We start from the raw sequence: 15,697 nt of genomic DNA on the forward strand, positions 1-15,697 counted from the left end.
ACACACACACACACACACACACACACACACACACACACACACACACAGAGCTCAAACCCATCCCAGTATCTCCTAACCACTCCTGCCAGCCTTCAAACCACTACAGTGACTGAAGAAAACCCCCATTCTCACTTCTTGGTCAGCACTCTCTATCCTCCCTCCCCATATGTAGTACACAGTCTAAGTAGGCATTCCTAAGCACAGATGTCCACTTTTGCCTGGTTTCCAGTTGTATACAAAGGGGATTATACGGAAAGCATTCTTCTGTGTCTGTTTTCATTCAGTTGGTATGTTTCTGAACTAAAATGCGCGGTTGGGGGTGAGATCCAGTATGTTCGTTTTCATTGCTCCTCTGGAGTGTTGCATGGAGTGAATATAGGAAAATGTACCTACCTGTTCTACTCCGCTTGGGATATTCTTAGGTGTTTGAAGGGTAGCATTTCTGCTTCTGGGAGTTGTGCATGGCTCAGCTTCAGCAGAAATGCTGAACTATTTGTGAAAAGGTTTTGCTCTTCTACCGATTGTTTTTGGAAATTTCTATTGTATCCTTGCAATTTTAGCTCTTCTGGTGGCTGTGTCGACAGGGAATTTGGGTTATCTTTGAGAGCAATGGAGCCTTTCTTGGCTATGGAGTTAGGGTGTTGCCCGTTCACAATCACACAAAACTTCCACTCAACCGATGGCTTTTGCATATTCAAAGAATGAACTTCCTGGACCACAGACCAGGAAGAGTGAGCTTTTGAAAGATGTATTTTCTTCCGGAGATCTTAAGACAAAAGAAAGAAGGCAGAGCTTTCTCACAGCAGGGATGGTCCCAGAAAATAGGATACCTTTGGGTTGCTAGCCTTGTGTGCCCTTTAAAGGACATATGGATGAAACTAAGGTGCGGCATGAGCTGCTCAGTCCAGTTGGCCCGTCCAGGTGTCCAGGTGCCTCTTCTCAGTTTCACTCCAGTCGTCACGTCCTGCAGGCATGGGCAAGAGATAACAAGGAAGCAGAAACCAGGGCTATCTTCTGGCATGCCTGGCCTCCCCAAAGTATAGTCTTGGAGCTTCTGCTTTGGAATCTCTGCCAGAAATGACCAGTTTCTATCTCCTCGTCTCATTATTAACTGGGCTATCTTTCACGGGGCTATCTTTCACGGGGCTATCTTCGCAGCCCTAACGTCTTATTCTATATACTTAAGAAAAATCTCTCATGTCAGGTATGCTGACACATGCCTTCAGGCACATCTCCGTGAAGCCAGGCCTCACAGATCCTGCCTCAAAAAGAAAAGAAAATCTCTCTAATTATCTGACCACTAAGCTACTACAATGGAAGGAAAAAGGAATTCTTGTTTAAGTAAACTAGTTTAAGCCCTGCATGGCGCTGCATACCTGTAATCCCAACACGTGGGAAGCTAAGGATAGAGAGTCAATGAGTTAGAAATCAGCCCAGGCTACATAACAAAACCTCCCCTCCAAAGAGAAAAATAATAATAACAAAAGAAAACTAATTCCAACAGAATGGGCTAGAGATGCTGATCCTCCTGTTTCACTCAGCATCCCTGAGTGCTGGGATGACAGGCTTGCAACTGCCACACCTGCTTGTGAATACAGTTTTAATTTGTGACAACAACAGCACAGCGGGAAAGGGGGAGGGTGTTAAACTATATAGGAGAAAAGTTTTTTTTTTTGTACACTATTGAAATTAACTTATCATTGAACTGAACTGAATTGTTATAAATGTATGATATTAAATGTAATTCTCAAGGCAACCACTAAAAAAAACCAACTGGAAAATATACAGTAAAATAAATGTCAAGAAAATTTAAATGATACTCTAGAAAATATTCATTTAATATAGGGGAAAAAAAGACAACAATAAAGATTAAGGAACAAATATAAGACAGCCAGGAAACAATGCAATGGGAAGTGTTGTCCCCTATTAGTAATTAGATTAAATGTAAATAGATTAAATCTCTAATTAAAAGTGACAAGTTAATAAAATGGATAAAATACATGATCCAATGATATGCTATCTATAAGAGATTTGTTTTAGATCTAGACACACAAATAAATTTAAAGTAAATGGATGGAAAAACATATCCCAAGCCCACAGTAACTGTAAACAAAGCCAAGTGACTACACTAATAACAAACAAAATGGACTTTAAGGCTAGTGGTCCCCTTTTGTTTGAACACAATATAAGCATCTGCTTTGTAAGATAACATATATTCCAATTCTCTCTCTCTCTCTCTCTCTCTCTCTCTCTCTCTGTGTGTGTGTGTGTGTGTGTGTGCGTGTGTGTGTACAGGCACATAGGTCCTAAGGTGGGATCTGTGGAGGTCAGAGGACAACTTTGGAGTTGAGTGCTAGGATTATAGGCATGTATCACTACACCCAGCTCCAAATCATTGTTTTCAAATGATATTTATGGTAACTTTGTTTCATATGGCTAAATTATGTACCTGTATACCCAGGCTCAAATAAAAATTTCATAGGTGAGAAGTGATTGCAAATAGAAAGCGCTTAATTTAAGAAGCTCTGGTTTAAAGACAGTCTCTTCAATTAACAAGTACTCACAAAAGAAACCTAGAGTCTCCCTGAGTATATAAATCACACTTAAGATGGCCAACACAAAACAAATTCGGGGGTATTTTTGAAGGTTTTCTGTTTATTTGTGTTTCACCTTACTGATCTTTTGCTTGTGTATTTTGGTTTCCAAGTTTGAATTTTTATATGGTTTTTGTTTGGTGTGCATGTGTGTGTATCTTCATGTGTATGTAGGCTTTTTTGTTCGCTTAATTTTTGTTTTGGTTTGGTTTTGTTTTGTTTTGGTTTTGTTTTGTTTTGGTTTTGTTTTGTTTTGGTTTTGTGAGACAGGGTCTCACTATGTAGCTCTGGCTGTCCTGGAACTGACTCTGGAGACCAAGCTGGCCTCGAACTCAGAGATCCACTCTGCCTCCTGAGTACTAAAATCAAAGGCCTGTGCCACTAAGCCTGGCAACTGTATACGTTTCTCGTGTTCTTTCTTAGTTTCTTTTTTATCTTATCTTATTGTTTGTCTTGTTTTATCCCTTTTTATTTTAATTTTATCCTGTCCTTTTTATTTGTCTGTTTATTTTCTTAAGAAAGAGAAAAACTGAACTGGTGCATGCCTTTAATCCTGGCACTATAGGCAAATCTATGTGAGTTCCAGGACAGCCTGGAACAGGGAAACTCTGTCTCGAAAAAAACAAAAGGAGAGAGGGGGCCAAGTGTGGAGTTGAAAGAATGAAGAGGTGGGGAAGGTCTGAGAGCTGATAAGGCAAAGGAAACTGTAATCGGAGTATGTTGTGTGAAAATAACTCTATTTTTAAAATATTATATTATTAAGGGGTCACAGCATTAGGATGGTTGAGAACCACTGCTTAAGTCACACTTGTGGCTAAGTGGCTGTATCTGTCACTTTTCTAGTCCCTTTGACCAAATAAATACTCAGCAAGAAGCAATTCCTGAGAACAGAATTTCACTTTGACCCATAATTCATAGGGATACAGTCCCTCATGGCTGCTCACAGTTTGATGGACCAGGAAGCAGGGAGAGATGTTCATCTGATTTTCTCCCTTTGCCCTTTCTATTAAGTCTGGGCTCCTGGCCTACAGGAAGGTGTCATTCAGTTTCAATATGGGTCTTTACTCCTCAGTTAAACTTATTGGGAACCCGCTCACAGACACACTCAGTGGATTGTTCCACTGGTGCGCTAGGTATTTCTTAACCCAACCCAGTTGGCAATCAGTTTTGATCATCACAGTAAGGTAAGGTGGGAGGGGACAGCAAAGATTAGTGCCTGGGAGGGAAAACTTAGACTCTTGAGGCAAACTAAAAGCTGATGGTGACAAAGATTGAAATAGACCATAATAAAAACAATGAATCTGGGCAAGGTATTACAGGCCTATAATCCCAGCACTTAAGAGGCTGAGGCAGGAGGATTGCTGGGATTTTGAAGCGAGCCTGAGCTACATAGTGAGTTTGAGGCTATGTAGGAGGGCCTTGTTAAAAGAAAAAGGAGGTAACAACCTAAAACCTGCTTCTCTAAGAACATCAGCAAAATTCACAAATCTTTAACTAGACTCACTAAGAGTTACTAACATCAGAAACTTTCAAGCCAACTTTACACAAATTTAAAAGATTCTGGAATACTATGAACATGTGTACAACAACAAATTACATAATATAGATGAAATAGAAAAAAAAAATCCACAAACTACTAAGATGGACTTAAGAACAAAAATATAAAAATACAGTAGATCTTGGGCTGGGTAGTTTATGCTAAGAGTCAATTTGGAAAGAGGGACTCTCAACTGAGAAAATGTCCCCAGGAGCCAGGTATGGTGGTTCACGCCTTTAATCCCAGCACTCGGGAGGCAGAGGCAGGTGGATTTCTGTGAGTTTGAGACCAACCTGGTCTACAAATTAAGTCCAGGACAGCCAAGGCTACACAGAGAAACCCTGTCTCAAAAAAACAAAATAAAAAACAAACAAACAAAGCATGTGTTAGTAAATGTCCCATAAGGTTGGTCTCTAGATAAATTTGTCAGAGTTTTTTTGATTAGTGATTGTAAAAGGAACTTTTATTAATTAGCCTGAAGTAATTTTCATCTCAGAGGCTTACTGCCTCCTTCTACTAATCTAGTCCTAGTCCTGGAAGCTTCTTGCCTCTATACAATCTAACCTAGGCCTGGAATTTTTTCAGCCTCTGAGACTTACTGCTTAATAAACTCACCCTTTCTTATCTTACTGAGCTCTGGACTGGCTGGTTTAATTCAGCTGTTCTGGCTCAAATTCCTCTCCCAACTGACTTTTTCAATCTGGCTTTTCTCTCAGCCTCTGAATTGCTCTGCTTGGCCTCAAACTAACTCAAGCAATCTGCTCTAATCTCCTGGCTCCTTCTCATTTTCTGTCTCATTCAGTCTTCACCTGAGTTCTCTCTCTGAGACGCTTTCCTTTTTCTCTCTCTTCTTGTGAGAGTTTGTGCGTATCCTCTTCTGTCAAATCTTTCTTGGATTTGTCAGTTTCTGCCACTCAATTAGACATCATTTTCAAACGTGGGTGTTTCCTTCTACAAACTAACTTTACCTTCATTGTTTGGAATTAAAGATGTTTACTACCATGCCTGGACCTAAACTTTTCTTTACCTGCAACTTGTTCTATACCAGGCTGGCCTTGAACTCAGATCTGCTTGCCTCTGTCTCCTGATTAAAAGCATGTTTGTATTCCAGCCAGATCACACAGACCTAGAAGGTCTTTGGATGTGATCTCTTGCCAGAAAAACCATATTCTTTTTTTTTTTAAATGAAGATTTATTTATTTATTACTTATACAATGTTGTCTGCATGCACACCTGCACATCAGAAGAGGGCACCAGATCTCATTATAGATGGTTGTGAGCCACCATGTGTTTGCTGGGAATTGAACTCAGGACCTCTGGACGAGCAGTCAGTGTTCTTAACCTCTGAGGCCTCTTTCCAGCTCCCAGAGGAACCATATGCTGAATTAACATTCCTCTACAAAGGATGGATGTGGGAGGGCCCAGCCCACTGTTGGTAATACCACCCTGGGCAGGTGCCCCTGTGTTTTATAAAGAAGCAAGTCAAGCAGCCATGAGGAGAAAGCCAGTAAGCAGCACCCCTCCATGGCCTGTGACTCAGTTCTTAGAACGTAAGGGATATATTTATCAGAATATTGCATCACCATATTCTGTAGAACTTTTTTTTTCTAAATTTTACTGAATTTCTTTCTTTATTTGAGGGGGTTGCAGCTGTGCTGAGAGAAACTCTGTTCTCCCCAAGATTTTAGTCACCTCAGTTAACCACAGGAACAGAAACTCTAACCAAGACAAACATGTAATCAATAAAGAGCAATCCGATCCAAAAGAACAAAGAGGGGGCATTTCCCTCATAGAATATGGTGAAAGAACTCCACACTCAAGGCTAGCCCAGGACGCACAGTGAAGAATGAGACTCTGACCAGAAAAGAAGGGAGGGAAGAAAGGAGGGAACCAATGTGTGCACACAGGGCTTTATCTCCTGGGAAAACTTACAAAAAGAGGGTGAGGGCTGAGGAGATGGCTCAGTCAGTAAAGCACATAAGCGTAAAGATGTGAGTTCAAGCCAGCATGTGGGAAGCAGGGGCAGATGGATCTCTGTGAGTTCGAACCCAAAGGGAGTTACAGAACAGCCAAGGCTACACAGAGAAGCCCTGTCTTACAAAAAAAAAAAAAAGGGGGGGGGGGAGTTAGAGTCCCAGAACCCATGTGAAAAAAGCCAGCGCCAGCTTCTAGGATTACACAGTCGCTACACAGCTATCCTGTCAGAACCCCAACCTTAAATATTCTAGCTCTGCTCTTGGACTAGTCCCAAAAGACTAATTCATGGGGTAAAAATAAGTCAAAGATACTTACAGACAGACGTCATACTTATTTATCTGTATGGAGACAGCTGAGACCATTCTTGATGGATAGTCCCACAGCAACTGGGCAGGGCTGGCTGTAAAAGGCCGAACACTGACTCACCCAGAAGCTGCTTGCCAGAGTCGGACATGGACTGGCTTGTTAAAGGCACAGGTGAGAGGCTGGCTGGAAAGTGATACCCTGTCATGCTCCCAGAGGCTGCATCCAAAATTAATGGGCATGATGTGCCACTGTGTCCCCAGTGGGGAAACACAAGGGTGAACTTAGAAAGGAGGAGGGGAGGGGCATTCCCACAGGCTGTTATTCTCACCAACCTTGGGGTGAGGGTGCTCATTTGTTTTTTTTTGTTGTTGTTGTTTGTTTGTTTGTTTTCCTGACTATTCTTGGTTCTGCTTGTTAGGAGATTGGAGCTCCCAGAAGGCTAGCTCCTCCACCAGAGGCTCTGAAAAAGCCCTATGGAAATATAAAATCTAGCTTTTACTCACTGGCCCTGGGCTTCCCACACGAAGGATCAAACAGGCAGGAAGAATTACTCTTCCGGCAGATTTAATTGCCCTTGATCCTGATGAAGAGATAGGGCTCTGTTAAGCTTTGGGAGATGGGAAGGGGGTTCTGTTTGACAGTCACATGATACTTTTGGGTACCTGTCAGTATTTCCTTGCTCGATTCTGCTGTGGAACTCTGCCTTCTGGACCTGACATGACTGCTGCTGTCCTGAAATCAGAGTAACTGCAATTACTCACACGAGACCCTCAGAAGATCAGATTCACCAACATTCCCTTGTGAGCTTGGGGGGAGGCTCCTGAGGCTCCCAAGGACGCACACCATCCCTTCCCGGGGAGATATGAGCGGTTAACAGTTGTTGGTGGAAGGAGAATCTTTGGTGGTGTAGCTGCCCCCATCACATGAGTAACCCCAATTCAACTGATTGGTTCACTGGGCTAGATGTTGGCAGAACCCTTGCTGTGGTCTGTTGTTTGCCCTATGTGGGGTACATAGCAATACAGAAATAAACATACCAGGAGAAGTCACAGAGCAGCAGGAGTAGTCAAGTCATGACCCTCATAAATGAGAATCTTCATCATGGTATCAGATAAGCCACCTGCAGTGACAGTTGCTTTCCAAGGATGAAGACATTCTAGGCTGGCTAATGGCGAAAGCCTCCAGTAAAGATCAGGTACTAACTCTCTCTCTCTCTCTCTCTCTCTCTCTCTCTCTCTCTCTCTCTCTGTGTGTGTGTGTGTGTGTTATCTGTATGTCTGTGTTTGAGTATGGAGGACAGAGGTCAACCCCAGGAGCTGTCCACCTTGGTTTTGGTTTTTGAGACAGGGCTTCTCCCTGGAATTCCAGATTTGTCAATTAGGCTCTCATCATGAGCCACCATGCCTGGCTCTTTTAATGTGGAGACTGAACTCAGGTCTCCGTGCTTTTGTAGCAAGTACTTTGTCAACTGAGCTGTTCCCCCAGCCCTCACTTTCCTTATGGAGGGTTTTCAGTGTGAAGCCCTGTGGGCCAGAGAAACGGATCCCCAGATTGACTCTATGAAGCAAGTGTGTCTGAGGGACACGGTTGTGCAGCGTGACAAATGCTGTAGTGCACTGCCCCAATGTGAAGGGCCTTAGCGCAAGCATTCTTTCCCCTTGTTTGTGGGAGTGCTGGCAGCTGGGAGAGGAGCCCTTGATGGAGCTTGCCTTTCAGCTGAGGATGCCTGTCCCGCCCAAGGTCGAAGCTCCAACCCAGGGGCATCTTCTGTCCTGTGACTAGCCAGTGTGGGAATACAAAAGCCTGAATCCCCTCATCTCAACTGGGAACAAATATTTAAGGGCCATCTCAGCTCCAGAGGTCTTTGTGGAGTCAAGTTGGTCTTGGTTGCAAATGTGGCACAGTCCAACTTTTCCTTCTGTCCAATTCTATGTTGCCCCTGCCCCCTGGGGTATAGTTCCTGAGAGTGCTCCTCAATAAACTTCCTACATGCAAATATCTGCCTCAGGGTCTGTTTCCCAGGAAACCTGGCTGGTGACAAACTGTTTTACAGTAGTACTCTTGGGCACCGCACACATGAAATACTGGGTAGGGCTGTCATGGCTGAGGAGTTATTGCTTCCTTCCTTACAGCTTGGAGCAATCCTCATGAGTCTGAAAAATCAACACTGGTGACTTCGAAGAAGACATTTCTATTGGTCTGTCTCCCCCTAGCCATCCTGGGAGGGAGATTTGCCATTGATCAATTACACAGTGGCATACCACCACCACTGCCCCCCCCCCCCCCCCGCCACATACACACTGCATCCTGAGAATCCTGGCATTAATTTTTCTGTCGGCAGATCTCCTCCCCTCCCCCATCAGGTTATACACACACACACACACACACACACACACACACACACACACACCCTGCCCCAGACTTACTCAGAGGATAAAAATAAGTGAGAGGTGGCTATGAACAGACTGTCATTCAGGCGCCATACTTATTTATCTGTGAGGAGACAGCTGAGAGCAGTCCTGACTGTAAAAGTTGAAGAGGGTGTGACATTTTTAGCAGGAAGAAACCTGGTGAGACTCCCAGCTCATCTTTCCATTGATCTCCTTTGGAGTATCTCCAGCACACATTACCAGCCTTTACAGATGTCCACTCACCTAGGGACAAGAGAAAGGAAGACGACAGGGGCGTGAGGTTCCCGTCTGTGTCTGTGAACCGTCTCTGCTTGCTCTGGGGTGGCAAAGGCACAGCCATTAACAGATAAGTGGCTTGCACTACCCATTCCATAAATCACCCACCGGAAACCTGAGCATTTGGGATGACCAGGACTTCTGGCCCTTCCTAGATGGTAGGTCCATACAATGAGGATATTGGGTCCTGGCATGTATTGTCATTCTAATAGTAAAGTCTCAGGCTGGGCGTAGTGGTGCTCGCCTTTAATCCCAGCACTTAGGAGGTAGAGGCACGAGGATTTCTGTGAATTTGAGGCCAATGTGGTCTAAAAGTCGTTCTCTGATCTCCACACATGGACCATGGTTTGCCCTCTCCACCAATAAATATAATTTAAAATAATAATAATAAAATAAAACAGTGTATTCTTGTGTCCCCGATATATGTACTATAGTCAAGGTTGGCCGTTTGACTGGCTATATTGTCACCAAGTACTGCTCACTGACCCTGGAGCTGACCCTTCGTTTGCATGCTCAGCTGGTATTTGAAAGAGACAGCCGTACTTTGGCTCAGCCCTGGCAGAATGCCATGAAACAAAGACCAAGCCACCCAAACAGTGGGAATTATTCTCAGGCCCATGGCAAGATTCACCAAAAATAAGAGTGATGTGAATGAAATGCAAAAAGAGAAAGACATAACTAAAGACAGAACAAATGATCGTCAAAAGGGGAAAAAACAGTGTAAATCACTATGCACAACTGAAATAGAAAGCAAAAATATAATGAAGAACTAGTAATCCATAGAATGTCATGGAGCTTCAGGCAAGTTCTGCTGCAGTCCATTTGAAGACATTGATAATAAAGTTTGAGTCGCCAATAAAGCGTTGGTGTCACATTAAGGAAAGAAATCAAAACACTTCCCCTTGGTCTCATTTAACCAAGAGCAAGTCTAGATTTGAATTCACTACTTTCATCTTCTTGTGACTTCCATCCTTTTGTCTTTCTGTTGTATGAGTCTGAATTTGTGTCTGCCTGAAGAATGTCTTGTGAATCTGTCTCCGCTTCTGGGTCTGTATGTCTGTGTGTGCCTCTAAGAAAAGGCTTTGCTTTATCCCTTATAGAGCAGCACAGAGAGCATCGTATGGGGACAGAATGAGGGACACTTCACAGAAACCTTGAGCAGAGTTTCACAAGGGATCGGATCACTGAGTCCAACTGACCCCCGTTGATCCAGATGGCAAATGTCATTGTTTATCAAGCAATATCCATATGTTGTATTCAGCATTTATGGTGGATATTAATTTTATAAGCTTGCTTTCAATCTCTGTGTTTGCTGCTTTCAGCAAATGAAACAAATGCATCCTTTTGGGTCAGGGACATGGAAGAGTGCATAATTTAAGATTACAGTTAAGCATCAGCTTAGGTGGTGAAAGCTAATGGGAAACTCAAGGCAAGTAAAATTGGCAGCTACATTGTTCAAAGTAGGTTAAACAAACAGGCCGAGTACATAGTAGGCTAGCAGGATGGGGTTTTCTATGACCTCAAGGTGTATTATTAACTCTGGCCGGGAGGTCCAGCAAAAGTTCCAGTCTTTTAGAACATTAGAGACATTTTCATTATGGTATTGCATCCTGGCACTCGGCTGAAACTTTTTCTCAATTTTCTTACATGTCCTTATTTCTTTGAGACGGGTATTTCTTACATGTCCTTATTTCTTGTGCCGCAGCTCACATGTAGTGTGTTCCCTCTTTCTACTGTGTGGGTTCTGGGGATCAAACTCAGGTCGTCAGGCTTGGTATCAAGAGCCTTTACTCACCGAGTCCCCTCCCCACACCAAATTCTGTGAAACTTTTAAGAACTGTTGGGGCTGGGTCAGGGTGGCACATGCCTTTAATCCCAGCACTCCAGGGGCTGGAATGTCTGATTCTGGGCTGATCAGCCCGGAGAATGGTCTCACCCACTTTAATTAAAGTAATCAAGATAACTCCCTGCAATACCCAGAGGCCCATCTCCCTGGTAATTTTAGATTCTGTCAAGTTGACAATTAACAGAAACCACTACTGAGGCACTAACAGATGATGGATTGGGTAGGGTCATCTGTATCATTCGCCCAGTACAGACGCTTTGTCTGTCTCCCAAGCATGCTTCCCAAAGGGCACAGCAGGTCCCAGGTGTCCTGCAACAGCCACCGTCAGGATGACCCTGGGAGTGTGTCATTCTAGGGAATGAAATTCTGATGGAGGAATGTCAGTTCTGTCGAGGTTCCTCTTGGTTAGCAGGGCAGCGGGAGAATTCTTCCACCTGGCTCCAATCCCAAACCACCCCGGCTGGTAGGTAGCTGGCGAGCCAAAGTAAGAGCTAAGGAATGAATAACCTCAGATTTTGCTCTCTCCAAGAAGCACCTAGCCAAAGACACAGAAAGGCAAGTTAGTTAGCATAAGTAGTGATTGTACCCTATTAACGTGTATGGTGGACCCTATAAGCAGAGACTATTCTTTCAGGTTTTGATGAAAACAGTTTGAGGGAGCCAGGCGTGGTGGTGGACGCCTTTAATCCCAGCACTCAGGGAGGTAGAGGCAGGTGGATCCCTGTGAGTTTGAGGACAGCCTTATCTATAAAGTGAGTCCAGGACAGCCAAGGCTACACAGAGAAACCCTGTCTCAAAAAGAAAAGAAAAAAAAAAGAAAAGAAAAAACAAAAAACGAACAAACAACAATTTGAGAAGGTTGAGGAAATGGCTCAGTAGGTAATAGCACTTACAATGCAAACAGGAGGACCTACTTTCAAATCCCAAGAATCCATGTGAAAATCCAAGCTTGGTCAAACACACTTTTAACCCCAGAATTGTGCACAAGAGACAGAGATAGAAGGATTGCTGGGGCTTACTGGCTATCAGCCTAGATCCGGGTTTTATGAGAGACCTTCTCTCAAAAAGAATATAGCAGAGTGATAGAGCTGTATGCCTACTACCCTCACGTACATTACACACAGCAACCACAACAATAATGGAGACATTAAGATGGCATTTGCTGGGCTGGAGACATGGCTCAGTGGTTAAGAGCACTGGCTGCTCTTCTAGAGAACCTGGGTTCAATTCCCAGCACACACATGGCAGCTCACAAGTCTCTGTAACTCCAAGTCCAGGAGATCTGGCATCCTCACACAGATGTAAATTAAGGCAAAACACTAATGCACTATATATATATATATATATACATTTTTTTAAAGATGGCATTTTCCACAAAAGTGTTTGATCTCCAGAACCCACACAAAGATGGAAAGAGAATACTCTCTGACTTCTACACATACACTGTGGCATGAGCGCTCACACCACACCAATAATAATAAATTAAAAATTTTAAGTTTAAAGTAACAATTAAACCATTAACAATTAAACAATTAAACCATTTTTTCAATTTGCTCCATAATTGATTTTTCTCTTTATTCTTTTTTTCTTTGCTCTCTCATCATATTTTCTTTTGCTTTTAATATTTATTATTATTATTATTTTTTATTTTAGACAAGGTTGCTCTGTGTAGCTTTGGCTGTCCTAGAGCTCAATTCTGTAGACCAGGCCAGCCTCAGCATCACAGAGATCCACCTGCCTCTGCTGGAACTAAAGACATGTTCATCATCATTCTCTTTTTTTCCTTCCTCTTTTTTTTTTTTTTTTTTTTTTTACCATAACCCACACTATTTCTAAAACCATAAATATCGTCTCTATTAGAAAAGTTGTTAGTGGAGCTCCTGGGGTCAAAGAACACTCCTCTCTCAGACGCTTGCGCAGCGGTGGGGACTCAGGGGAAACCGAAGGTCAGCTGGAGAGGAATGCAGGGAGCACGAAGAAAGGGGAAAGCAGCAAAGGGGTTTCTTCCAGAAGTGTGTGTTGATTCGTGGAGTCAGCTATGAAGGCAGACAGAGGAGAGGGACATAAAGTATCACTAGGCAGTTGAGGCTACCCTTGAACTCATGAAAACGTTTCTGCCACAGCGATCCAACTGTTAGAATTAAAGTTGCCGGTCGGCTTGAACTATGTTCTGGTTTTACTGGAGAAAGGAACCACACCCAGCTCGGGGATTCTTCAAGTAGCAAAACAGGGTTTCCAGACTCTAGTTTTGTGATGATTCAATCACGCAGATCGTGAAGTGGAGGTGATGGAGGCTGACCCTCTTCTTGTCAAGCTTTGTGGCGCTGATGGTTTAGTATGTGAGCCACCGACTGAAGATAGACACATTAACACTGACAAAGAACTATGCACACCTCGTGTGGCTCTTTGCTATCCTATGCCAATTACTTTCCACCAAGCCTCTGGTATGGCTCGAGGTCCAATGGCAGCTCTGGAGACTCTCTCGGCCTTAGGATTGAGTCTTGACCAGCAGATGTGGTGGCTCAGCACTAGAAGGACGGCCTCTGATAAAGAAGTCATAGATGAGGATTTGTATCATAACAGATACAAACCTGCAAAGGATCCTTGTGGGGGGGGGGTCTGGTGTTACAGCCTCCCGCCGTTCTGATCAGCCTTCCAAGACTCAGGAATGAGGTTTTGAAATGCCTCTGCTGCCCTGGGAGCTTCACTTGCTCATTCAGAATACTCTCTGAAGGTAACAGATGTGCCACAAGTAAGGCCCTTGAACGCTATTGCAAAGGATGTCTTAGTTTAGTTAAACTTGTTGGAGAGCCGTGGAGATCGGTGTGAAGGCAGAAGTTGAATCTCCAGTTCTCTAACCTTGCACGTGGCCATGGAGGATGTGTCTAGGAAGAGAAGGAAACTGGAACAGCAATGCAATAACTATCTTTGCTGGCCATTGCTATCACCATGGGGAAATTTAGTCTGTGCTTTTTTTCCACAGAGAGAGGCTCAGTCAGTTTTCAGTGGGATTAACTCATGGACTGGCAAAGCTCAACTGCAAGGCATGGAAGCAGAATTTGGTTTACGGTCAATTTAGTGTCACTTTTTTTTTTTTTGCCTTTTTGTCCATAAAATAAAAATTCTCGTTCTATTGTGTTAAAAGAAAGAAAGAAGGCTGAGAGATGGCTCAGAGGTTAAGAGCACTGTTCTCTTCCAGAGGTCCTGAGTTGAATTTCCAGCAACCACATGGTGGCTCACACCATCTATACTGGGATCTGATGCCCTCTTCTGACATGTAGGTGTAGAGGCAAATAGAGCACTCATATACATTAAATAAATAAATAAATCTTAAAAATAAAAAACGGGAGGAAGGAAGGAAGGAAAGAAAAGTTGGAGATGGAAGAACGGCTTAGACAGTAAGGTGCTTGTCATAGAATCATGAGGACCCGAATTTAATCCCCAACTCACATGTAAAAAGTTGAGCATTAAGCCAGGCAATGGTGTCAAATGCCTTTAATCTCAGCAATTGAGAGGCAGACTCGAGCGTATCTCTGTGAGTTCGAGGCTAGCCTGGTCTATAGAGTGAGTTCCAGGACTACCAAGGCCACATACTCAAAAAAAAAAAAAAAAAAAAACCCAAAAAACAAAAAACTTGTCTTGAAATGGGGAGGGGTGGGGGGTGGGCGTGTAATCCCAATGCTGGAGAGACAGGTAGATGTCTGGACTGTTGGCCAGCCTATGCTAATCAGCAAACTATAGACCCCAGTGAGAAATCTTCGTCTCAGACAAGATGGACAGGTCCAGAGAAATGAAACAATCCTTGAGGTTGACCTCTAACCACACAAGCACATAAGATGTGTGTGCACACACACACACAGAGAAGGAAGAGAGGAAGGATACTAAGGGGCCAGCAAGATCTCTGAAAGGCTAAAGGCACCTGCCACCAAGTCTGGCAACCTGAATTTGACCCCCATAACACACATATTGGAAGGAGAGAATCAGTTCCCCCAAGTGGTCCTCTAACCTTCACAAGCTTGCCATAGGCATTGACTGTTCCCTGCACACAACAAACAAACAAACAAATGTTCAATGACAAAAAGATTCGCCACAAACTAGTTGACCTTAGGCCGTCCCACAATGTAGACCAGCCTGGCCTCACAGAGAACCACCTGCCTCTTCCTCCTTGGGTGCTGGGATCAAAGGCATGCACCACTATATCTTGCTGCATTTATCACCTTTTTCCATTTTGGTTTCTTCCACCTTATCTTTGGCCCGCCGTTCCTGTTGGTTGCGTCACCTCTGTCGGTGATGAGGCTGCGTTCCTGTCTTCTCCACTCGCTCTTCATTTCAACTCTGTGTCTGTTTTGCCTGTATTAACTCTGGTTCCTATTCCTGCTCCTCTTTCGTCATGGTGCTAGGGAACAAGCCTGATACCTGGAGCAGGTAGGGTGGACACTTTCCTACTGAACAGGGGACTCCCAACACAACTAAGGGAAATTGCACCCCATTCTACCCATGAGCCAGCCCCACACAAGCCTCAGGAACTATCTCAACTAAGGGAGAAGGATGCTTACCACAAAACACGACAATCTGAGCTCCTCAACATGGTTGAAAGCGAGAACCAACTCATATAAGTTGCACACTGACCTTCATATTTACTCTGTACATCTACTCGCATGCACGCGCGTGCGCACATACACACACACTAGAAAGATGCATAGATATAATTTTTAAAGATTTATTTATTTATGTATATAAGCACTCTATT

The 15,697-nt window shown here is 43.6% G+C and overlaps 1 pseudogene; it reads left to right on the top strand.

The window, feature by feature from the left end:
• Positions 1–13,741, top strand: part of LOC129670954 (copper homeostasis protein cutC homolog) — a 28,614-nt pseudogene extending 14,873 nt beyond the window's left edge.
• The last annotated feature ends 1,956 nt before the right edge of the window (positions 13,742–15,697 follow it).

This window comes from Psammomys obesus, unplaced genomic scaffold (genome assembly GCF_907164565.1).
Source record: "Psammomys obesus unplaced genomic scaffold, mPsaObe1.curated_primary_1811, whole genome shotgun sequence".
In the NCBI taxonomy this organism is placed as follows: Eukaryota; Metazoa; Chordata; class Mammalia; order Rodentia; family Muridae; genus Psammomys; species Psammomys obesus.